Source organism: Vanessa tameamea, chromosome 4, assembly GCF_037043105.1.
Source record: "Vanessa tameamea isolate UH-Manoa-2023 chromosome 4, ilVanTame1 primary haplotype, whole genome shotgun sequence".
Taxonomy (NCBI): Eukaryota; Metazoa; Arthropoda; class Insecta; order Lepidoptera; family Nymphalidae; genus Vanessa; species Vanessa tameamea.
Genome location: NC_087312.1, coordinates 3602404 through 3628697, shown reverse-complemented (window position 1 = coordinate 3628697; position 26294 = coordinate 3602404). Strand labels below are relative to the sequence as shown.

At 32.0% G+C, this 26294-nt stretch overlaps 1 protein-coding gene across 1 annotated transcript in view; it reads left to right on the top strand.

Moving 5' to 3' along the window:
* The first annotated feature begins 1415 nt into the window (after positions 1–1415).
* Ndae1 (Na[+]-driven anion exchanger 1) overlaps positions 1416–26294 on the top strand; it is a 69672-nt gene continuing 44793 nt past the window's right edge. The window contains exon 1 of the mRNA XM_064220627.1: positions 1416–1605. The gene's annotated coding sequence lies outside the window, so the exon portion shown is untranslated. The remainder of the gene's footprint in view (positions 1606–26294) is intronic.

The window sequence follows — 26294 nt, the reverse complement described above, 5'->3', positions numbered from 1 at the left end:
TTAAATCGAGAATATTGTCTCTTACATATATTTTATGTAAAAGGTAGACGGAATGATATATTTGTCTCGCTCACCCTTCAAACCGGGACACAATAATATAGAATTGTTGTGTGGTGATGGAAAATATGTTGACCCATACAGATGGTAACAACGCTCTTCCAACAGTTATGTTATGTTTTCTTTAAAACTATCATTAAGCACGCTACACACTAATGACATCAAGCAAAAGTATTTCTTGTAATATATGAAAAAAAATTGTCAATTTTGTTACTTGTGTTATTATCATAGAAAGGCATACTAACCTATGGACCATCAGCTAATGGATCGTAATAAAGATACCTTACACTTCTAGGCTCCAATGCACTGCAAACCAACCATCCTAAGATGAAACAATAGTTATATAAATATGGCCACTATATGTATATATCACAACCAATCCTTGAGTTAGTGGTTTTAAAAGTATCGTTTTTTTATGCTATAAGAGGACTGACAGTATATGGATAGCACCGCCTTTAATATTGCAATTAATATTGAACCTTCCTGTTATCACCAATGCACCGCCAACCGTGGCTTGTGCCTGATGGTATGTACACTAATATTTGACATGTAACTTCACACTGGAATGAAGCGATACTAAAGTAGTTCATAACTTTTCTTACTGGCTTCATCGTTTCATACTTATGTTTAATCACGTAGATATAAAACTTTCTTAAACGACTAATCCATATAAGACAAGAGCGTGCTTCGATTAGCACTCAAAATTTAAGTGAGAAATTGTACCGTTTAAGCAAACACATTAAACACATTTTATATACTAGCTGTTGGTACTTTGACGTTACCACCTGTTAGTGCTTTCGTTCAGGTACCACCCACCAACTATTTATACTTTCACCAAGCAAATTTGGATATATCATAATATATATTTTTATATCGAATACGCATAAATTTGGCAACTTAGATTGGCAAATTATAAGAAAAGAAAAATTCGAAAATATTGGTATTATTTATTCTCTTGCCTTAGATAGGTATATTATTTGATAAAATAATTATAACAGAAAACCATTGAACAGCTGAATGTGTCGCTCATCTAGAACGCTCACGGCAGCAGTATATAATTCGCTCGCCTCATCACAATTAACAACCAAATATAACTTTTATGCCGTTAACGTAAAGTCTTTTAAAAGTATGAAAACGGCTTGAACACTTCTCGCTTCAAACTCTTGCACACACATATTCCGTGTCGACACAGCGATAGATTACTCTCTGTAACGCAGATCAAGTTGAATAGCTGGAAAGCGTTATAAGGGTGGTTTCGCATGCGCAAAGTCGACAACAAACAGTCCCCTCCAAAATTCAGACGGTGCCCGTCGCTTTAACACACGAGTCTAGCAACTCCGGTTTTCCTTAGAACAAAGTAAATCATAATTAAAATAATTGTATGTATGAAATTACGCGTGTATTTAGCGGAAATTCGTAGGTTTTACGATCGTCGTGTGATTATTTTGATGGATGATATACTATTGTGTTAGAATTGTTATTTTATGTGTTGAATAAATGATCAAGTTTGAGTTTCGTTGCTGATACACGAACTGGATCGTCAGATTGGTATGTTCATTAGATTTAATTAAACTTTTTACTAATGTTGTTCTGCATAGCGTTTACTTTTATGTTTGACATGCATTGCATGCAAATCCGAGCGTCACTGGGTGAACCTATTTAAAAGCTGCTTTTAAACAATTCATATACAAGAATTGCTTTAAATTTCTAATTTAAAACGTCAAATTTATAAAGGGCGTATCGTTTCTGTATATAATATTTTTTACTCGTTGACAATTGTCTATATTGTATTGAATTAGAAAGATTATTTCTTTAGTATTGCAATATAATAGTTCTTAAACTAAGTTAATTGTATTAAGAGTAAGTCGAGTAGAAGTTATTGTTTATTATTTGAAACTAATTAAGATATTTTAGAGTCTAACGCGAGGAACCTTTATGATGAAGTGTGCACTGTGCAGGTGTCTTGGTCACTCAGTTCATTGATATGATTATAAAAATGCAAAGGTATTAAAAATATCAATGTTGTAACGTATTATAAATCATTTAAAGTTAAAGCTCGGTTAACAATAACGGTTTTCGGTTGCATGACAATTTATTTTATAAAATAACAAGGCTGTGCCGATTCAATGTGAGTTTTGTCGAGTTTTTACTCGTTTTTCAAATACTTGTAAATAGCTATATAAATAACTATAATATAGTTAAAATTATTTCTTATAACAAATTCGTATGTTAAATATAAGCTATATCAAAAGTATGAATTCATATGATGATGCATAAAATAATTAAAATAGTTATGTTACATGAAGATTTAAACGTGCTTCTTACTACTAATTGTATAAAGTTTTTTTGTGTTTATATTCTGAATGATGATACGTGTATTCTAAAGTAGCCGGTCCGACATTAGCCATAACTGTAAAACAGATTTTTTGAAAAGTACGCTTGTCCTCCCGATTATTCTCGCTAGAAGCTTTTCGAACCGTGGTAGAATTTCAATATTTAGAATTTTAACAATGGTTGTTAAGTTTGCTCGAAAACAAACATGATTTGATTTATATGCCATCCATACACATTCGAATATCTCGAGAGACGGCATAAATTACCTTTCCATAGTATTTTATAAGAAATAATATACATAAATTTACTGTTTTGTATTCGTGGTGTATCTCACTTCGTTATATCGTTTTGCCCTTTCAAATTCATGAAATGGAATGGTATTTAAAGGGAACTCATTAACTCGTATGAATAGTTATTGAACTGTAAATTTCGTATTAGACGGCGATTGTTATATTAGATCCATAGATCTAAAGAGTTTTATATGATGTGGTATTATATATGATCTAAATATAAAATTCCATATACCAAAATGAAACCGAGACGCTCCATGTTTAGAAGGTAGTTTCGCATGCATCTTAACTGATGAGTGCAGCTTCAAACCCAGACACGCACCATTCTTAACTTGTCTTTATAATCATGCATGGCATGTGTCTAATTTCAGTTAAATTCTATGAAACATGTGTACGAAAATGCATCAAAGAAGCGTGGTGGAATGGTCTCCAAACCTGCTCCTCAAAAGGAGAGGAGGCATTAGGTCAGCCTTGGCACATTTACAGACTGTTTATTAACACTAAACTAAACATGACCCTAAGGTCAATGCATAGCCGAACGTGACAGCATTTTTTTAAATCGGTAAGAAATATTTATATAAAAACAAATATTTTCACGAGTTCGATATTCAAATTTACAATTCTTTTACCTCAATTGAATATAAAAAAAAATTGTTACAAATTCAATTATTTCGTACTAACCTCGACCCGGTTTCGGAAGTCTCCAATTTATTCATAAATAAAATTAAGTATATTTAGCAATAAAATTTTAAGTAGATATGTTTATTTAGTATGTCATAAATGAGATACATGTATAATTATTTTATTGTAAATATATATCAAAATGGGTCCAAGAGATATATTCAAATTTGGATAATTTGAACTGCCAAGTTCAAACCTTTATTACTACGGCAATTATTCCGCCACCCGTTTTACAGCGAACGATTTTTCTCGTTCCACATAATCTTAAACGGTTATATCTTCTAAAATTTTCATTCGAATGATAAATTTTAAAAGATAATTTTAATCAATATTAAATATGTACTTTAAAAAATATAGACATATACTATCACGAACTTTTCCGTAGACCTTTTTAAGATCTATAATCGAGTACATTGTTTGAATTTATCTCCTATAATTTAGTCAGCTTAAACCATTTAAGCGTATGACATTACATACTTTTCAATTTTTTAGTTTTTAGATAAAACACCTTCATTTTTTAAGCTATTTCGTGCAAAACATTTACAAAATATGTATTCAAACATTCCTTGCTCACTTTATTAATGAATATCCAATCAAAATGTATTCAGTGGTTACGAAGAAAAAAGTGGAGAGACAAACAGAGACAGAAAGCGAATTTATTTTAAATTTTATTTATACATTATGATGATATCGCTAATCCCACGGGAGAGCAGCCAACTACGCAGGACATATTAAAGTGAAAAAGTGTGTGCACAAGCACAGGTGCACTCTCTGTGCCCTCAATCTTATAATCCGATGGGCGAAATCCGACACGATCGAAAAGAGTTTAGGCGCGGGACCAAAGGCTTTACGTACGTGCCTCGGGCACGGGAGTACAATTTTCCAACTTCCTAACTCCCGGATGGTACTGAGATTTTTTCGATATAAAACTTTTTATCGGCCCAACCTGAAGCTTAAACCCTCGGACCTCGGTATCTGCAGCCATATATCCAGACCTAAACCAACGAATAGTTGATATATATACCTACATTATAAATATAGATTTGTCCAGCACGTGTAACAATATTAATTTTTTTGTTAATATACGTGAGACCCGACTCGGGCGCCATCTTAATTGTCTTTGACAGTACGTATTATATTAGAAACACTTGCAACACTTGTAAACAGCTACAACTCAATAGGATGAACGAGGTATGAACGTATAAAATACAAGTGCAAACATGATTTAAGTAATTTAATATAAAAAATACAGAGTACGAATATATTATTTACAGAATAATTGTAAAATTAGTTCAATGTCGGAGTGATGAGCGTAATCAAGTTATTTAACAAATTTAACTGAATTGCGCTCTGGGTTGGTACCACCCACTCGTCATATATTCTACCGCCCCCCAGCAATACTTTATATTGTTGAGTTCCGGTTTGAACGGTGAGTGAACCAGTGTAACTACAGGTAAAAGAGACATAACTTGGTTCCCAAGCTTGTGGCGTATTGGAGATGTAAGGAATGATTAATTTTTTTTACGGTGCAATTTTGCCTACATAGTTCTATAAAAATGTAACAATTTTTGTTACGTTTGATGCCATTTCTAAAATACCATTTGATCCAAGCATACTTTGATATCACGGGTGAAAAGATTTAAATTGCAATCGGGAATTTTTGTCGTAACATATTTCATGGCAGCGACAGGACTTTAAGAGGTATCGCAGGTTGATTGCGAGTGTTTTATATATGAAAGTGAAATAACGTGCTATACTTTTTTTTTCTTGAACGTATGAACTACAGGCAAAGGCTTTGCCCGAGATCTTATAAAAAAAATAAAATATTATTATTAGATTTTTTTTTTCATTACAACTATAACATTATTGCCTCCGCTGGTGACAGAAGGGCTAGTTCGTGTTTTGCCCAGAGGATCGGAATTACGATTCAACGGGGTAATGCTGCTAGCATTCTTGCCACCATTCCACGACAACGACACGACGTTCATGATTTATACAGTAATTATTTTTAATTCATATTTGTATATTTAAGGAGTTAATGTTAATAATTCTTACGTAAGTAAATGTACTTTACCGGAAGATTTACCTCGAGCTACTAATTATTAAACAAAGAATTATGTATCGAATGAACATACTATTAGTGTTAGTAACACAAAATTACGCTATTTTCAAGTAGATGTTCCTTAGTAGCAAACAATTAACAAAATGTATATATTAAAATAATATACTTATTTTATGTTAACCACAACAATTGATTTCACACTGGTTCTAATCTATAAAACTAATAATTATATCGTTTAATTAAAAACATGCGAGAAAAACTTGTGAGAGAAACTTGATTAAAAATCTCATTATGTTTCCTGTTCAGTAGGTTTTATATTTAAAATCAATGTCCCGTTTAAGTCAACTACAATGTCATTCAAAATTTAAGGTTAACCACAAATCCACGTCTAATGGTTAATTTGTATTCACCAGGTTTGTCCTGAGCTTCGAGAGCGTAGGTATTCATTTATAATTTATTGAAAATGGTAAGTCGTAACGATCGCCCATAAATATTAGCACTTTAAAAATAATAAACATCCGTTACATCATCAATGCACCACCAACATAGGCATGAAGATGTTATGACCTCTGAGCCTGTAATTAAACTGGCTCACTTACCCTTCAAACTGTATAATAATTATATATATACGAAGTAAACGTGATGATGATTTTTTTTATTATTTGCTGGAAAACGCATTTCCGCTGTACGATGGATTCGAGAGCTGAGTGCCGGAATGCCTCCTAGAAAACCAGCTAAACCCTCTGCGTTAAAGGGCGCCACGGGATTGCTTGTGATTAAAACCGTGACGCCTCGACTGTTAGCCCGCCTATGCGGGCGTCCAATCTAGAGGAGTTTCTGGAGTACAGAGAACCCTCCTAGTCTCTGCGACGCTTACGGCGTTACGAGAAGGTACGCATTGCTGACACCTTCTTCTTCAGCGAAGAGAGTCAGCGGTCCTCCTTCTGTGACATGAGGTTATCGCTCAAAGAGACCATCTCCTTCCAGCATGGCATTTATCACGCTCAGCTGCGAGATATCTTTGCCAATAATGGCCGCTAAAAGCAAAACCCTGAAGCCCCGAAACGGCACCCCTCAAACAGAGTTTCATTCTGATGTAGGCAGATCATAGCATGCATGTATTTACTTACGTACCAGAGTACCTATATCCAGTAATAACCTATGTCAGCCTGAAGGTTAGATGTCATTAGGACTTGCACAAAATCTACCAATAAAAAAAAAATTACCAAATATGATCAGGTCGGTAAAGATTATATATCATTACGTTATATAGCAACGCACTGAAACTTCTATGAGCTATTTCTCACTTTTTAAGTCTTCTGACTTTATCCGATATTCGGTAAGTAACTATATAACTGCTTACGGCAAAAAATCTATCCGACCTTCATTTCAGTAACCTTTATGAAGCCTCTGAAATGCTGAAGCCAATAAAAAGTTACAGCTAAGTAATCTCTGGGGTTACTTGTAACCTTCGATACTGACATTATTTCAAACTTATACATAATAACAAATATTTTACTTTAGGACGATGCACTTAATCCTGTTAATAATATATCAAGAATATTATTGACATTTATGTACTGAAATTCAACGCAAAAGTTGATTATGTTTTGATTTTCGTTTAATGAAGCAGGTGAGTAGCAACATTTTAAACATATAAAAATAAGATTATTTTATATAGTATTTAAAAATTAATTAATCTAGTTAACAGGTCCATTGTACTCTTAAATAAGGTATAGGTTTCCGAATTTGTAAATCAGAATATTAATATTTTAATTAGCTTTTTCTATATGACTTACACGACTAGTTTAACTGTGAAAAGATATGTTACGTGTAACTTTAAAATTATTAAATATCCCAAATCAGGTGACCTACCTGATGCTTAGTAGCCATCACCACCTATAAATAATAAAATTGGCGCTGCAAGAGATATTAACCATTCCTAGCATTGCTAATACGCCACCAACTTTGGGAACTAAGATATTAAGACCCTTGTGTCTGGTTACACTGGCTCCCTCAAGCAATACAATGTGTGATGTATTGTTTGATGGTAGAATTAAATTTATTTAACAAGCCAATTGATTTCAAAGGGTCGGCATAAAATGAAAGAAAAAGGAACCCTTTTGGGATCTTAGCTAATAGGGGGTCCCACAGGGACCATCCTTTAGACCTTTTCTCTTATTCATTTACACTAATAACTCTTATTTGTTGTTTTGTAAATTTCTTCTATACTCACAAACAATAGGACCTTCAATAATAAACTTAACTAATTTATTATGCATGTGTAGTATCGTTTGTGAATGATTTAACAATATATTAGCTTAGTGTAAATCTACTATATTTAACCAATGATTTAACCAATAAGAAAACAAAAATCATAAAATTGAGCAGTAAAAAGTATAACAATGTAAAAATTGTCCTTATCATCAGATATCAATGAAGACTAAATAGATCCAATAGTATCAACTTACATTTTTGCGTTACTGTTGCGGATAATACCCACTACCCGTTTAATAATATTAGCAAGTAAAAGTAAAACTGCAGGATTTGTGGTTAAAAAATTAAATTACCGAAAGGAAATATCTTAACCGACGTTATTACGGCTCGCCTGGTAGAAATTGGCTAATTTCAAGATTCAATGCCTGCCTTAAAGGCATTCTATTTTGGACAAATGGAGCAGCTATCTGTATGATATTTGTTCTGTAGTAGATGAAGTTGAAAAATCGAAAATTTTAGTTTAATTTTATTATAAATACTCTTTAATTAAATGTACGCTCCGAAAAATGTTGAAGTTAGATATTTTGACTCTCTATGACGCCTGTTAATCTTCTATCCAGAAAACAAATTTTAGTGAGGCATTGTATAGAATTGAACAACAGAATACCGTATCCAATCTCACTCTGTTACTGAATTAGAAGAAAATAAAAGAACATAATATAAGAAAGATAATAAAATATGACTTTAATAATTATAGCATTTCTTAAATCAAATCAAATCAAAAATCTTTATTCAATATAGAAGTGTTTACACTTGCTTATTGATTGTCAAAAATCTACCACCGGTTCGGAATTTAGCACCTCGGACCTGAGAAGAACCGGCGAAAGAAACTCAGCGGGATATTTAAGAATTCAAATTATAGTGTACTTTATAAGAGATTATAAAACTTAACAAAAATAATACATTTCTTTCATAATTCCTATTCATTTCTGGGTGTTTTCTTTTTCGAGCCGGTAGTTCTTTTTATTATTTTTTATAACTACTTTAATATGTACTAAAAAATTGAATTTAGAATTGAATTGGCAAAGGTGTCTTGTACTATTCTCTAAAATATTACCAATTGTATGAACCAACAAATCGCCGTCATATCTCTTGTTTGATCTTTCTCTCTGCCAGATTGCAACAAACACAAATAGATAGTACAAGTGATTATAAATGTTCTATTTTCGAACTTTAAAAGGATATATTTATAATTTATAATATATAACTTTATAATTTAGTTCTTTTAAGTTTTAGCGTGTCAATATTTAACGTATTGACCCAAACATAGTTTGCAAAGAATTTCTACAAATTTAGCCGAACGTAAAATTTAAACGTTCATAAGCTACAAGGTTAAACTATTTTGTTTTGGTTTGGTTGCTCGTAAATTTTAAATGAATAAGGTAAACGAAAATGAAATTAATTTCAGGCTTAAAGCCCATTCTAAAATGCGAGCAAGGCCAGTATTTAAATAATTTCGATACTTATCGTATAACAGTATTTCTTGCTCAAATTAGTATTTAAGATTGACCGACATATTTAGCAAGACGTTAAATATATATTAACACATAAATTTTTCATAAACAACTTTGTAATAATCAGAAAAGTCCTTTGCGTGGTGCGTGCTTAGGTTCAAATTAATTAAAAAAATATTTATATCAATAGTATGTTTATATAACCGTTGGACCGCCGCTATATGAGTCTTACTACAAAGAGATCTGAGAATAAAGTATACATTAAAGATTAAAAAAAAAACAATTGCTTGGCAAATAGTCCACTTGATGTACAATTACCACCCATAGATCTAGCAGTTTAAGTAACTAAGATGCTATGACACTTGCGTCTGTTACACTGACTCACTCATCGTTCACCGGAACACAACAATAATAAGCATTACTGTTTTGGTGGTAGAACATATGATCAAAGACCTACAACTAAGTTTATTTTACTTTTGTCTGTCATACAAATTAAATATAAAATAATAATGTACTAGATACTTATTTTGTAATATATTCTCTTTCAGGGCACATACATGTACGATAATTTTAATGTTAACTACAAACCGCAGGGTATTTTAAATGGAATTTGACATCAACGAAATATCGTTATAAAAAGGTTTCACATAATAACGGATAAATATACCGAGAGATATAATAATATACTTCTTCTTACGTGTATAATATCGTTGATAGAAAGTATATAATTAATTAGAAAACTTAAGTTATATATTTATTAATACTTACTTATATTATAAATGCGAAATCAACTGTCTGTCTGTTTCATTTTCACGTCTAAATGAAATAACCAATTTTGATTAAATTTTGTAAGAAGCAAGTTTGAACCCTCCAAAGGGATGAAGGGTTGCATGTACCTAAGTTCTTGAAGGAACTTCGTCACAAACAAACAATTCTACAAAGACGAAGCCGCGGGTTTATCCAATATACTTAAATAATTTTAGTCTCCTATTAATTAAAAAATAAAATAATAAATAAAAAAGTATATAGATAATTATATAAATAAAAAAAAATAATACTCTCATATTATAATATATTTGTGTTTCAGAACTAAGTACATGCCAATTTAACTGACGGAAGCTCATATAATTTTGAGAGCATTGAGATCTGTAGAGCTATTATGCAAGAACAATAACAAAAAACCAGCCGCGGACCACGATCTTGAATGCCGGACATTAACTGTAATTATAAAATCATAAACTTATTTCCATATTTTTTTTTCTCGGCAATAGCTAGCAAAGATAAAAAAGAAAAATATCGGCTGACAAGCTGACGAAGAAAATGGTACTGAACGTACTTTATATATTGTCATCTGTGACTATTTATATTTGTTTATGACATACATATATAGGTTTGCGGACGAGCAAATCTGCCTGATGGTAAGTGGTCACTAACGCTCATAGACAACGGTGCTGTAAAAAATATAAAGCATTCCTAACATCGCCAATGCGCCACCAACCTTGGGAACTAAGATATTACGTCCCTTGTGCCTGTATCTACAATGGCTCAGTCACCCTTCAAACCGGAACACAACAGTACTGATGTTTGGCAAATATAGCTCCTAACTCAATCTTAATTCATAAATATATACTTGAGTTGACATTATCTTTTTTTAAGAATAAATACCATTATATGTTGGCATAGTGATACTTTTATACATGTATATCTTGTTAGCAAGTTCTGAAAGTATGCGATGTAAGGCAGGTCCTTCACGAAATCTAGGTTTTCTCACGGAACCCTTACTTGCGGAAAACATGAATATGTATCACGTCATTTTTTAAAGAAAAGCGAGAATTTCTTCTTGACGTAAAAAAAACAACATTCGTATATTTATTACTATAATTAAAATATGAAATTATCATACATTTAATTCCAAATTTAACTTATGTCCAGTCACGGAGAGAATGCATTCTTAATAGGTTCAATCGAATGAACGATCTATCTTTGAGGTGATTAAGAATTTAAAATGAAATTATTTATCGTTCATGTTCCCTACTAAAGAATTAAAATAAAACCTATATGTATTGGAAAATAAGGAAATCTAAAGCGCCCAAATGAGACTATTGAAAAATGAGTTTAAACACGTTTACATTAAGTCTCATTTTCCAAAAGTACCATTTTGGCGCTTTAGCGTTTCATCCTTTCCACTGGCGATAACGTAATATCAACTCCATTAAATTTTACATATGGAAAACAATATTTTTATTAATTCACATTGCGCGGTTACAATGTTATGTCAAATATTTATTACGTAACTACAATCATGACGCTCATGATCAACGGACAGACGTCAGAAGCCCAATCTCTCAGCGGTCGGACTTATCAAGTTTAGATTCCCACGAAACCTATCTTCACTCATGAATATTCTAGAACTTCGGTAGAACTCGGTTAAGTCGTTAAGTCTTAGTTTATATTAAATAAAATACACAATAGTTATACACTATATATAAGAATATATCTTACGAGCCATTCCTGGCAGACGTTTTCATATATGTGCAATATATTTGCCAACTTTGACGGTGATCGGTCAAACAGTATCGAATTCGATTAATCAACTACAAATAAAACCGACATCATCCATTTTTAAACAAGAACATCCATCAATTTTTATTTACAAGAAGATTTCTTGGAGATGTGGTCCTATTCGGACATATTATTCCATCACCGAATACCCAGTAAAATCTTATTGTTGCAAGGAGTTAATTATCTCTACTCAACAAATCATACGTTATATAATTTCACCACCATTACTTTCTCAAAGGAAATACGTGCTTTTTGGTGTGAATTATCTGTCGCCTGTCTTGAGATTTAGGGGTAAGATCAGGTCATATTATGAGTTGACGGCAAACATAACGCTCTCTACTCTCATGTGGGTCCGAGGTGCGTTACGTATTACATATTTAATTGCTATAAAAAGTAAAGTATCAGCCTGTAAATCCCACTGCTGGGCTTAGGTTAGGAGCTCGTTCAACAACCAACATACAGTATAGTTCTTATAGTGAAAAGAATATGAAATTCATGCAAAGAAAATCTTTTAAAGCGTGAAATATGGCTTACATTTTAAATAATATGTTACCGTGGGTAAGAGTATTGCCTCCATCATTTGTTCTCATTTCCGCCGCCAAGCTCGGAGCTCAGCCCTGGAAATTTTATTTGCATACGTTACGTTCCACTCGTTTTGCATAATATTCTGATTACATAAAACAGATTCTGTCTTCTTTGCCTTAATATTATATTATTATGTTATTTGGGACGAAGGGAAAGATAGTGGTTAGTTTAAAAGTGACATAACATTTAACAAATTAACATAACATGTTAGCAGGATGGAATTTTTGTTCGCATGGTCTGCAGACGTCTGTGATTTAAGATAAGAACAATATGCAAATAAGAGAACATAATCTGCTAAAAGATTTCAGTAGCTTACATAATATTTAAAATCACGCGCATAAACGGTTGTGCTCAGTTCTAACAGACACGACATAAATCATCAAGTTACGATCCAAATGTGTTTTAATTTTGATCTTCACTCCAATATTTTGTGAACTGGTAAATGCAGTGCGCTTCTGTTAGTTTCACTTCGCATCTTACTCGAAAGTTTTGCAACTGACTTACGGTGATACGCCGTTTTGATACGAGTATCCTTTAATAATTATTGGAGTTAATGTCAAATATTATATTCTTACATTTCACTCTCGTGTTCTGTATGGCTATTCTGTAACAAGAAATTCGAAACTCACTGCAGAACACGACCTTGAAATATCAGAATGTGATATGCGACCAGTGACTTTAATAATTATAAAATGTATAGGTTACACGTATCAAAATGGCATTTAACTGTGAGGCAATTGTCAATATTTCACAAGTGAGATACAAAGTGAAATCTTACAATGCATTACTTTGGTAAGTTTCGAGTTTTTTCTTATGGAATAATTCTACTTCCAATTATAATATAAAAATCTAATTTTACAATATAATTTATAAAACAGTAGCCAAAATCCACCTGACAAATTTTAATGGCGATCGCTTAAAAGTTTGCGTGATAAGTTAGCTAAGTCTCGTTTTAGCCTTACTTTATTTTTCCATTGTTATAGAAGAACTGGTGATTACTTTTTTGTTGAAAAAAAATCATATTATGTTCTTCTTTCGTTCCCGAAGAATGTACAATACAACTTGGTACGATAAAAAATCACTTTATTGTACAGAAATGAAACTTGTACACGGTTTATAAATAAGGAAGATGGACGTCATGAAGAGCGATGCCTGTCAGACTGCATTTAAGATGAGAATTGAAAAATAATGGTACGCTTTGTACTAGACATCTATACTAACATTATAAATGCAATAATTAAAAGTAGCTCTGTCTGTCTGTTGCTCTTTCATGGCCAAACCACTAAATCTGATATACAAAAAATTAATGCTTAATAATTTTTATCATGTTACAATTTTAAAAACAACTTGAGATTTGACGCAACAAAAGATTCGATCGAGTATCATTAATATGCTACTCAGAATTGAAGAGTTCGGTTACTTTGTCATGGATCCCATGATCCGAACCTAACCAAACTGACACCAAACTGTCTTTGAACTATAAGCATTCCAATAAAAAAAGAATCATCAAAATTGGTTGACGTGATATTGACTTATTCGTCCATTTGTCGCGCACATACTTAATGCAAATTTAAGACTTATATGGTTTTCTTATGGATACCATCATCAGAACTGGACCAAATTGGACCACAAGGGGAGCACTAGCTTTCAAATAAAAAAAAATCATCAAAGTCGGTTCACCCAGTCAAAAGTTCTGAGGTAACAAACATAAAAAAAAAATACAGACGAATTGATAACCTCCTCCTTTTTGAAGTTGATTAAAAAGTAGCCTAAGTTACTCCTTATTACATCAGCTATCTGCTAGTGAAAGTCCCGTCAAAATCGGTCCAGCCGTTCCAGAGATTAGCTGGAACAAACAGACGGACAGACAAAAATTGTAAAAAATGTCATTTAGGTATATGTACCGTGTATACGTACATATAAATTTAGTAAAAGGCGGTTATTTTAATATTACAAACAGACACTCCAATTTTATTATATGTATAGATAAATAAATAAAATTTGAGTTCTTGTGTAGTACGGTCTCTATACGATCATTAATCCGATTCAGTTTATGTCACAGACGTGTGAAGATTTTCCATATTGTGTCATCAAAAGTACGCGGTTGTGTCCTGGACATCTATCTTTAGTTTTAGTTTAATTTACTGGGTCACCTGGCTGGGTCACATTCTACGCTCTACGTCTTACGATTAGCGCGATATTAGTCCGATAATCTTGCAATTAAGTTTTTACATATCTACTTAAATATTTTTATATATATTTCATAAAATGTTAGGCACAATATAAACTATTTTATTATAATTAATAGCTACCCCTCCTGGATTGCGACATGTAACATTTATATATCAAAATAAAAAAGAAACAAAAATATCTTTTTGTTTGAGCCAGGAACCTTCAGGTAGACCACTTGCTAAAGTTTCCTTAAAATTTGATAAATGGTATAGAAACGCATAGACAACATACATTTTTATTTTTGATTACGTATATGTTACACATTTTATTAACGAGAAACTAAATATTCTAGCGAGTATAACGTAACGGTTTATAGAACTACACTGCGTCGACAATTTCCGTTCCAAGCTCGCTTCGATGTTAAAGTAACGTTTGAATACAACTGAAATGACTTTCATAGTATTCTACTGGAAATTTATCTTTTATGACGAATGCTAGTGATGTACTCTGCCACTTGGATTATACGGGTTTTGACGTCTTCATTTTTGACACAGTCAAAGCTTTAATATATCGCTTAGAAAAGTGTTCATTGTTAGAGCACGATGACGGAGAAAATCAAGGTATTTTTTTTAAGTAAATGTTTTAATGCCTTTCACTGAAACGTAACTGATGAAAAGATGTTTAACTTATGTGAAATATATGTACTAAGTCGGATCCAAATGTTTTTTGCTTTTTTTTTTATTTGAACGCACTGATTGCGCGCAAAATATACTGTTTCTTCCAAAACGTTGTTATTTTATAAAAAATATAGATCCATTCTTTCATAAAGGCGCGCCCCTCCTCGTTGAATTACCCGCGTTCATTAATATTATGTGAGGCCCGTGTTTACAAGAAGTCTTAGCGTGCTTTAGACGATTAACGTAAGAGCATACTCAGCACAAAAAATACAAATTAGATTATATGATTACCCTTATTTTTAATTTTTCGTGTTGTTTTACAAGTGAATAGATCATTATCAAATATGATAATAAGCTTACACGTAACACAATCAGAAAGAAAGCTAGAACAATTTATAAAAACGTTCTGAGGGATAACAAATCGGAAATAGGACGTAACACATCTTTATATATGTATAACAGTTTTATTATTTGCAAGAATGATTTAATTTTAATTGTAATCTTTTTTAATTTCAAATAAATATTTTCAGCGTATAGTATGAACCAATGTGACACAAAAAAATCAATGGAATGATAGAGGAATAATTTACCTCAAACTTATTCAAAAATATTTCATATATATACACGATCGTTGTTCATAAAATTATTATTATTATTATTATTATACGTAGATGGAACATTTGCTTTGCAATAAAAAGTTAACAAATCTCGAAGAGATTCTAAAAAAAAAAACACAATCACAGTCAATTATGCCGTGGAATTGAATATAAAATATATTTAAATGAATCGAATCAATAAAGATAATTTACGACGAATTATTCAATTATGCTGAGCGAAGAGGACCCCTTATTAACTGGTTCACTGTTCATTTTCAATATATACTTGTACAACGAATTCTAAGACGATGGTGAAATTCCTTATATTTATATAACAGATATTTCAATATAGAACTGTTATTAAATATATATTGAAGTAATTGATTGTTCTAAAAACAAAATTGCGAGAAGGTTTTGCGTTTGAAGTGAATATATATTCTCAGAATTTAGAACTCTATTTTAGTAGATGTACAAATTAGAGTTATTGTATAATTCACTTTGTATCTCATTCATGAAATGTTGAAAACTGATTAATGTTCCATAACATATGAATACCATATTCTTTAAATATTAGGTTCTAGTCAATGTCGCATAACACTTTGTAATATTTCACGATCGTGTTCTGCGGCGAGTTTCGAGTGCGATTTTTACAGAATAGTTTTACTGATTTACTGTAGAATTTCCGTTTATGATAAAACGTGCTTCTTTAATGTACATAATATATTCATCATTATTTTATTTTCCTTGGCATTATTTATTATTGTAAGAGAAATATATGGAATATATATGTGACTTTATAATATATATATATATATATGCCTGTAGGATGCATTATGAAATCTCTACTGATTTTCAAAATCAATTATTTTTGAGTCCTTGCTTAACCAACCTTGACCTCTTGCATTATATTACGGACCATATCCGCTGACTGATTCTGTTTAACTGAGTGGCTCAAATCCTCAGCCTACTTCAGACTACTGATGAACGACGCGACTACTGTTCCATAGGCCGCTAATGAAATGCCAAATCAATATCAGAACCCCTTCTGGGATGAAGGGCGACATCGGAAATATATTTGAACTAATAATGAACGTACATCCCAATAATATTAGTAAATTGATATTTACCTTTAGTTAGTGTGGTAACCAAGCCAATTGTAACTTTGTACCTTGCGTAAAAGATCAATATGTAGTTTAAATCTAAGACATTTTTATTATAACAAATGTTAAGTTATTTATCTGACCCTTTCAATCTGTTCATTATTATTGATGAATATGCGACATTTAACAGAACGTTATAACATCAGTGATGTGATAAGTACAATTATTTCATAAGCTAAACTAGTGGGCCTGTCTTCATCTTGTATAAATTATATTATATACAATTTATTAATTTTTTATATATAAAAAAATATTATATATTTTTTCTGTGGGTTAAATTTGTGTACACACACATATACAAAGAGTGCTTATACGATAACTGCGATGTTATTACGATACGTTTCTTACGTGATCACATACTATTAATATTTTAAATATTTTTTTTAACGTCTTTGACCTTAAAAAGTATTCAAGGTACACGCTAAAAATAAAATATAAACTACGATTTATTTTTTCATTTTCCAAGCTTGAATGTCGTACCTTTTAAATTGCTCGATGTTGCGACAGGATCGTATCTGCCGTGGTCACGGACAGACGGGGAGCTATATTACATCTATTATAGAGTACGTTTTCACTCGCACTACAGAAAGACCTGACGTTTTTGATATTTTGTTTTTCATTTCATCTTTATAATATACGCCGGAAATACAAAAAGAGAGATTATTTTATCGATGGCTCTGCTGTATCGTTGTACGAGATCAATCATTTAAACAAGTATATGAATGGTTAATATTTAAAAAAAATAGTGACCCGCCCCGTCTGTCTTCGCACGGGTGCAATGCTGATACTAAATATAATACAGAATTTCTTACAACGTTCACAGTTTTTCAGTCATTAGACAATATAAACCCCTATGTGCCTGCGTTTTAAATCTTTAATGCCTTCGAAAATATTCATTTTAATTACATGCTGTAAAGGGCCATATTTATTTATATTAAATGCAAAATGTATTTAAGGTACTTAATTGGATAAGGATTAATGCTGTATCGCCTAAAATCGCTTCGAAAATAAGCCATTATTTATCTTAAAAAGTAAGAGATAGACAAATAACATCGCGGATTTTTTTAAAGACATTTTTAAGGTGTACAATACTGTAGTACATTATTTTGATCTATCTCGTCAGCCAGAGTTTGCAATGTAAGCACAAAAAATGTGTTTATTTACGACATCACTTTAGAAACCTCTAAAATAATCAATATTTCCCTATTATATTGTACATGTATTATACATATAAACCTTCCTCTTGAATCAATCTATCTATTGAAAAAAGCTCATGAAAATCCGTTGTGTTAATTTTAAAGATCTAAGCATAGATAGGGCCAGACATCGTTAAGCGACTTTGTTTTATACCATGTAATGATGATTAATAGTACAATTTAATTCGTATCATGACGGAAATAACTAAATGGAAGTTGGTTTCGTGCGGGCTAGAGTAGAGATGGCCCAAGTTGCGGGTTCAAACCCAAACAAGCACCATTGATTTTAAACGTGCTTTATCTGTGGTTATAATTCATCTCGTGCTTGGCGGTGAAGGAAAACATCGTGAGACCTGAATGTGTCCAATTCCGATGAAATTCTGACACTTGTGTATCCACCAACCTCTTTGGAGCAGTGTGGTGGAATAAGCCCCAAACCTTCTCTTTAAAGGTAGAAGAGGGCTCAGTAGAGGGATATTTACAGGCTATTACTAAGATTCCAAAAGATTGACCGATGAAATCCAAATAAATATATTTAAATTAATCAACAACATTAAATCCGGATCTAACATAATTAAAATAAATAACAGTAGAATAGTCCAAAAATAATACTGTAAATAAAATTATTTGGCTTTTAAATTTTATATTATTTTATGAATACTCTAGGAATTAATTTATGAAGGTGATACTGAACAACAGAGCGATGAGAGTCATCAATCGAACAACATTGTAACTTCAATTGGAACTAAGACATTAAAACGGAATAGAATGAATTACCGGCTGCTGAGCAACTGAATATTGGCAATTTCGTCTTCTCCGTAGATGGTACGCTCAGCCGATCGTAGTAATCAAGCACTTTACATCCGAAGTGATAAACTGTCACGTGTTTTATAAGCTTTGGTGGTGTGGTATGCTGTGATTAATGCTGTATTGCCTAAAATCGCTTCGAAAATATGCCATAATTTCTCGTTAAAAGTAAAGGAATAAAATTGTTATTGTGGGTTATCCCTAAGAGATAGACAGATACCATCGCGGGTTTTTTTGAAGACCTTTTTAAGGTGTACCTACAGAACTGTAGTACATTATTTTGATCTCATCAGCCAGCGTTTGCAATGTAAGCACAAAAAATGTGTTTATTTGTTACGTTGTAACTTTAGAAACCTCTAAAATAATCAGTGTTTCTCTACTATATTGTACATGTATTATAGATATAAACCTTCCTCTTGAATCAATCTATGTATTGAAAAAAAACTCATGAAAATCCGTTGTTTGTCTGGGAAAAGGTAACAATTTGCCAACAAGACTTTAAATATATGTATATATATTTATAGCTTTGAATTTTCGTCTTTGATTTGAATTGTATTAATAAACTCATGAGCACACGCAAATGATTGTTACTCGAGCAAACAGAAATAGGATACTTGAGCCTCCACGATATCCAATCCACGGTATCGTGGTGTTAAACTTTTATGCGGTTGAAACCGCCGTACGAACATTCATTGCGTGATTAATGAAATAGTTTGCAAAACTTTAGTATTATAGAACAGCAAGTAACTTTGACAAAATATTTGAAACTAAAACAATTAAAAGTTAATCCTAATCAGGACTTACATCATTGTCAATAAGTAATTTTAAAGAGTCATTACAGTGAAACTTTATTGAGCGTGTTACTAGTAGGTCGTTAAAGACCCGCTGAGTTTCTTTCGCCGGTTCTTCTCAGGTCAGGGTGTTCCTTTTTCCGAACCGGTGGTAATGTTTAATTTGACCGTCAATAAGAAAGTGTAATGCTTCTATGTTGAATAAAGGAATTTGAGTTTGAGTTAATATCAAGGTCGTATCTGAAAACACAGTTGTACATAAACATATTTATAAAATCGTTTGTCTTGACGGACTATTAACGCACAGATAAATTTAATCTAACAGTTATTTCGAACGTAGGGTTATTTAATAAAGTCGAGATAGGGAAATGAGGAGGGATAATAATTATAATTATTTAATTAATAATTATTATCCCTCTTAATTATTTAAGACTTACAATTTGGGGAGAAGAAGCTTGTATGTCACTTTAAAATCATTAAAGCAAAACCTCGTTGGGTGTGTTTCTTGCAGAATTTCAAGGTCGTATTTGAGTGAACGTTTTATATTTAATATATGAGTCAAACGAGGCTGTAGCTTAAAATTTTCATTTAATCCGTTTGTACTGAATTACACGTTTAATTTTTTCATGATAAAAAAGGATGCATGTACTTATGTACGCGCTTGAGTTATATTACTTCGTTGTAATTTAAAATAGTTTTTAATATCATTCAAATAATTAATCACAATGAAATAAGAATAATTTTCTTATACATAATAAATTAATAGTTATTATTATATATTATAATAAATGTAATTTATTATTTTACACCACAACTAAAACACTCACTAATTTAAATTTGTAATAAAATATATTAGAAAATAATAATAATATAATGTTAATTATTATAAATTAATATATATAATAATTAAAAAATGTATTATAAGTCTTATTTCTAATCTTTGATTATATTTAATTTATATTTTTAATACATATTGTGCAATATGTTAGTGGTTGGTGAGACTACCTGTAAATTATAGAACATTTGCTTAGATAATTTTGAAATTTAATTTTGTTATTATGATACGATATTGTATCTACTGTTGGTTGTCTTATTGAAAATAAAATAGTGTAGCACAGCTATTATTCTTTTTTTAAAAAAAGAAGTCCATTTCGAACGACTTGACACACAGTTGGCAGGCACAGCAACTTCATCATGTATTTTTCATATCACCCTGTGCGTGCATCATAAAAAGTCTCTCTCATATTTTTATCAAAACGCACCAAACGAAGTATATAACCTCAAAATAAAAAAAAAATGGTTATAGAGATACGCTAACGTCAATCATAGCTGGCGGTAAATACGATAAATATGACGACGATGCTTTGAAGACACAGACGGTCGAACAACGCTCTAAAGCAAAATGGTTGTCAAAACGCTTCGTTCAAATGAGTTTAATTTCGATGACATAAGAGCGCAAATTCTGACAACAACAAAATTGTTATCTGACTATTACGTTTATTGTACATTAGCAACCTGTAAATTTCCCACTGCTGGGCTAAGGTCTCCTCTCCCTTTAAGAAGGTTTGGAGTATATGCCACGACGCTGCTCCAATGCGGGTTGGTGGAATACACATGTGGCAGAATTTCGTTGAATTTAGACACATGCAGGTTTCTTCACGATGTTTGCCTTCACCGCCGAGCACGAGATGATTTATAAACACAAATTAAGCACATGAAAATTCAGTGGTGCCTGCCAGTGGTTTGAACCCGAAATCATCGGTTTGCACGCGTTCTAAGCACTGGGCCATATCGGCTCATTAGACTATAAAAAGGTGTAACTCCGGTGTATTGTCTATGCCAAACAACCTAAAGAACGATGACAGCGACCCTACCGTACGTCAAGCATCCTGTTATGTTAAAGACGAAGATTCGATCCTGGCCCCTTAGGCTATCGTCGTCTCCACTCCTAAAACAAGCGAAAGGCTTAAATTGAGGTTAGAATAGGAACATTAGTAAGTATCGTATTAAGAGAGTCCTTGAAAGTCAGCTGAATAAATATAAAAATATATATCCTCTGCTAAAGTTTGTTCGTTTGGATGTGTCTCGTGCTGATCGTAAAAACCGCCAGGCCTAAACAGAGTCATTCATTAGCAACAGTACCACAATATTGTGTTTCATTACCTCCATTCTCCTTTACGTGACTTTTACTCGTCGTATTTTATGATGAGTACCAGTGTGAGTGTTCATAAAAACGAAATTGTCTCAAAATTTAATTGAGAGTTTGCTTTCGAGGAAAATTGATTAATTAGCCTTCCTATCAGTCACATTTTATCATATTTTAACTTCGCTGTCATTTATTAAATTAATTACTTTATGACCAATACAAATGGAAATAAGGCGGACTTGCCTGGCAGATATTTTGTAATATTTGCGCTATATAAAAACAATGTAGACATAATATAGTATATACTATAGGAGCTGCCCACACCGCTTCTTACGGGTGAAATAAAAAACCCGATCACAGCGCCACCTGCACTCAACAATAGACTTCATAGAAAAAAGTCCAATCGTTTGGAAGACGCAACCACCGGATATGACAACCACTCGGATATGACCCCCACTCGGACTAGACACCCACCAATATCGGATATACCACTGGGTCCATTGGACCCTGACCCATTAGGTCAGAATTTCATGACGCGGTAGCTGCGTGCTACCGCTGAGGACATGCCCGGGTTAGGAGGCAAGCCTCGAGGCCCGTTAGCTCGGCCCATAGGCCAAAAAGGAAGACCCTCACTACTCGTTTGAGAGGAGTTCAGTTTACACAAACACGTACATTCGTTTATATATTAAATATAATACATGCAAATGGGTGATTATACAAAAATTGGGTAACTCTTGAGAATATTTTGTTTACTATAGTTATTTAATCAAATTATTACAAATTCGGGTGAATATGATGGTAAATCTAATGAATATATTGTTGCAATTTGGGCCAGTCACTTTTTTATGTAGTTTGTAAGATATTTAAAATTTTCTGAATTTGACTGCCAGGGTACTGACTAGGGTGACATAGTACTGATAAAATACACATTTTTTAAAGAATTATAATGAATTTTAATTAAAATAGTACAAATGACTTAGTTTTAATAATGGCAGATGTCGTTTAAGTATTAAAATCACTTAGTAACAATAAAAAAATAATTTATTATTAATACGTAATACTGGGAAAAAATACTATTTCAGTTTACAATACAGCCTTTTGTCATACGTAAAGTTATTCACTTAGCTTTTACTACTTTGACTTAGTTTTATTTAATATTTCTAAGTAATCAACAAACAATAGAAACAAAAATCTAACAATATTTATCTTAAAAGTACTAATTATAATGAAATTAAAATCAATAACAATATAATAATACTTTGAAACTTAACAATCTCAGTCTTCATAACAGCCTTTTGTCATTTTTATTATTTTATGTTGTATTAGTTAACTATTTAATATATTTTGAGGTAATTTTACTTAACAGTACGTATTTATCCAATAAATCAAGTCATATAATAAACTATGCCTTAAAAGCATCTAAAGAAATATCAATAATTAAAATAAAATGAGATCTTTTTCTCTACAAAAATAATAATGATGATAATAATGCAAACATTAAAATTATTTTTCGAAAACATCGATTCTTTCCTGGAATTTGTAAACAACCCTCCTCCCTTTTGTAATAAGGTTCGGTACGGGTAGTTTTTTTATTATTTGATCCACGGGAATATCTGATATATCTTTTTCATCCAATTTAAACAGAGTGCCATTCTGGTTACATATTTTAAAAAAAGTTACTCTTACTTCACCGTCTTCATCATCAACCGAAGAGCAGACCGCTGCATAATGATATTCTGTTTTCTTAGTAAGATATTTGACCAAAACATAATCGCCACTACTATAAAGGCTTTGATGGTGCGTATGACCGCTAGTTCCTGGTGCCGATGGATTGCTATCCAATTTAGAGCGATCGTCATTATCTTTAACGTATGTAGATAGTGGTACATTATCTATTTTTTCCATTTTTTTCTAGTTATTCGTTTCTCTCGTGGTGTCATGTCAACAACATTTTTTCTTTTTCCTTTCTCTTTTTTCCTTAAGTACTGAAGTTTTTGTTTTTCTTTGTATTCCGCTAATTTAATGGGGTCACTTTTAATTCTGGCCAAGCGAGCCTTTTCGGCTTCTCTCTTTTTTTTAATATTTCATCCCTCGTCAATTTGCTTTTAGCGTGCTGCATAATGTTTTACACTGAAATAAAAAATAGAAATGCCTATACACGGTAGTTATTAAGATAAAAGTGATCTAAGGACCGATTTTCAATGTCTAATAAAAAAATTTTTCGAGTAATAAAAATAAAGCAGCAAAAATAAGGACACGTTACTACTGACACTCACTCTTACAAATACAGTGTTAATAATTTTGCCGTCTTATAGTTTATTCCTCCGATAAGCTTTATCTGGCCATTGAAAAATCGGTCCTAAAACAAAAAAAAACATCAGTACTATGGAAACACGTCATTCCTCTGGCGCGATATATAGCGATCCTGACAAAGGACTGACGCCAACGGACTGACGAAAAAGACATAATTTGAGGTTATAATCAGAACTAATGTTTTTTTTCGTAATTTCGAATATCCACAAACTACATTTTAATAAATCATAGTTAACAATATATAAATGAAAATAAATCTCAGATTTACAAGAAAATAATGACTCACCACAGGACTGAAATTTTGACTGACTCAGCACGTGTTTAGACGACAAACACACCTCAAGCACTGGTACAGTTATGGCGGCCGTCAAATTGAGCGGTCCGCAACTAACTTCATTACCAACATTAAAACTCAAGCGCGGTATTGACCTTGCGTCGGTGATATTTGGCGCGAATTTCAAATTTAAAGAACACACAACGGACTGAGACATAAAATAAAACACAAAGTTTCTTATTATTTTTTTTTACTAAATGATGAACATTACCTTATGAAAGTTGTATTATATAATACTTTGTACACTACAATTTCTAGTGAATTAGTAAGTTTTCTTAAAACAATGATAATATTTAAAGGATAGTCACTTGATTGTTGGTTTTCGGGATTGTGACATGCCAAAGGACTGACGTTTTAAGTATTAATTTTATTTTTTGAATAACTTGTATTTAAAATGAAGAAGTGAAATTGGGTGACCAAATAAATGAGTTTTCATTGTTTTAAAATAATTTGTAATTTTAATAAAATATAATAAGACTTTGAATAAATTGGCTGATGACATTGAGTTACCCAATTTTTGTATATTCACCCAAATATTACTCGAATAACAAAATTTGATTAATTTACAACGTAGACTGACAGAACGAAGATCATTACGAAAATGATATAAGGATTTTGTTTTTCACTGTATATAAAATACACTAACAAACAATAAACTTATTATACTAAAAGACGTTAACACAAATAAATACATATATGTAATTGAATATATGTACATATTCATGTTTCATAGAAAAATAAACGAATAGTATAATACACTTATAAAAATATATGTCTATTATTTGTTAATGTTATGTTATGTTATGTTACTATACTGTATTGTACAACACAAACATAATACAGAAATCTTAGGGCTATAAAAAGAAATAATATTAAAAATAAAAAATATATTTGATGTGTTGTACAGCCGGCGGGCTTGTGGCTAATTAGCCATCTCTTCCAGACAACCCAACTGTAAACGTATTGGTATCCCGTAAACATATTGGTATCTAACTATGATGGTTAACTTTAAGTGAATGAATGAAAAGTGAGCAATTAACGTCAATAGCCAAAAATTCTCAAAAATAGTCTGTAGTCGGCAGTGATACACTCTCGCGAACCGAAAAGCAATTTTGACGTATTAACAAAAATACGCTTCGTTTCGCACTATCGGCAATTTGTATTCGTTTTTGATTTTCTATTCGCTTTAGTTGCTTTACTATAATGTTCGGTGCGCTCCATCGGCCTTTTTTTTATAATCTGAGTGGCATCCCATCAGATTATGAAAGGAAATAAAGTGTGCTTCTGTAATTGCGCAAAAAATTGCCTGTACTTATTATAAATGCGAAAGTAACTCTCTGCCTTTCACGGCCAAGCCACTGAGCGGAAATATGAACTCCAAGGACGGACATAAATAACCCCTAAAACGTAAGTAAAGCCGCAGGTAGCAGCTAGTCTGTTACAATTTTCTGGCTGGATTCAGGATCAGGTCCATCAATTATATATTAAAATGGTTAGTTAGTTACAAAAATATTTATCTAGATATTATGTTGTTAATTGCTCTCGAAGTTAAGTCGGAATAAATACACTTTATAATAAAATATACATGAGTTCTGGCTTGAAAGGCGAAAATTAATAAAAATACTTCTAAAGATTTAGATAAAAGGTTACGCTAATTTCGTAAAGGTTACCGTTACGAAATTAGCGTTTATGAGGTAATGACAATGTATTATACACAAACCGATCCACTGAGGTTAAGAATTATGTACAAAAACCCCTGTTTTATATTCATGCTCTCATTTTATTTGTAAAATATCAGCA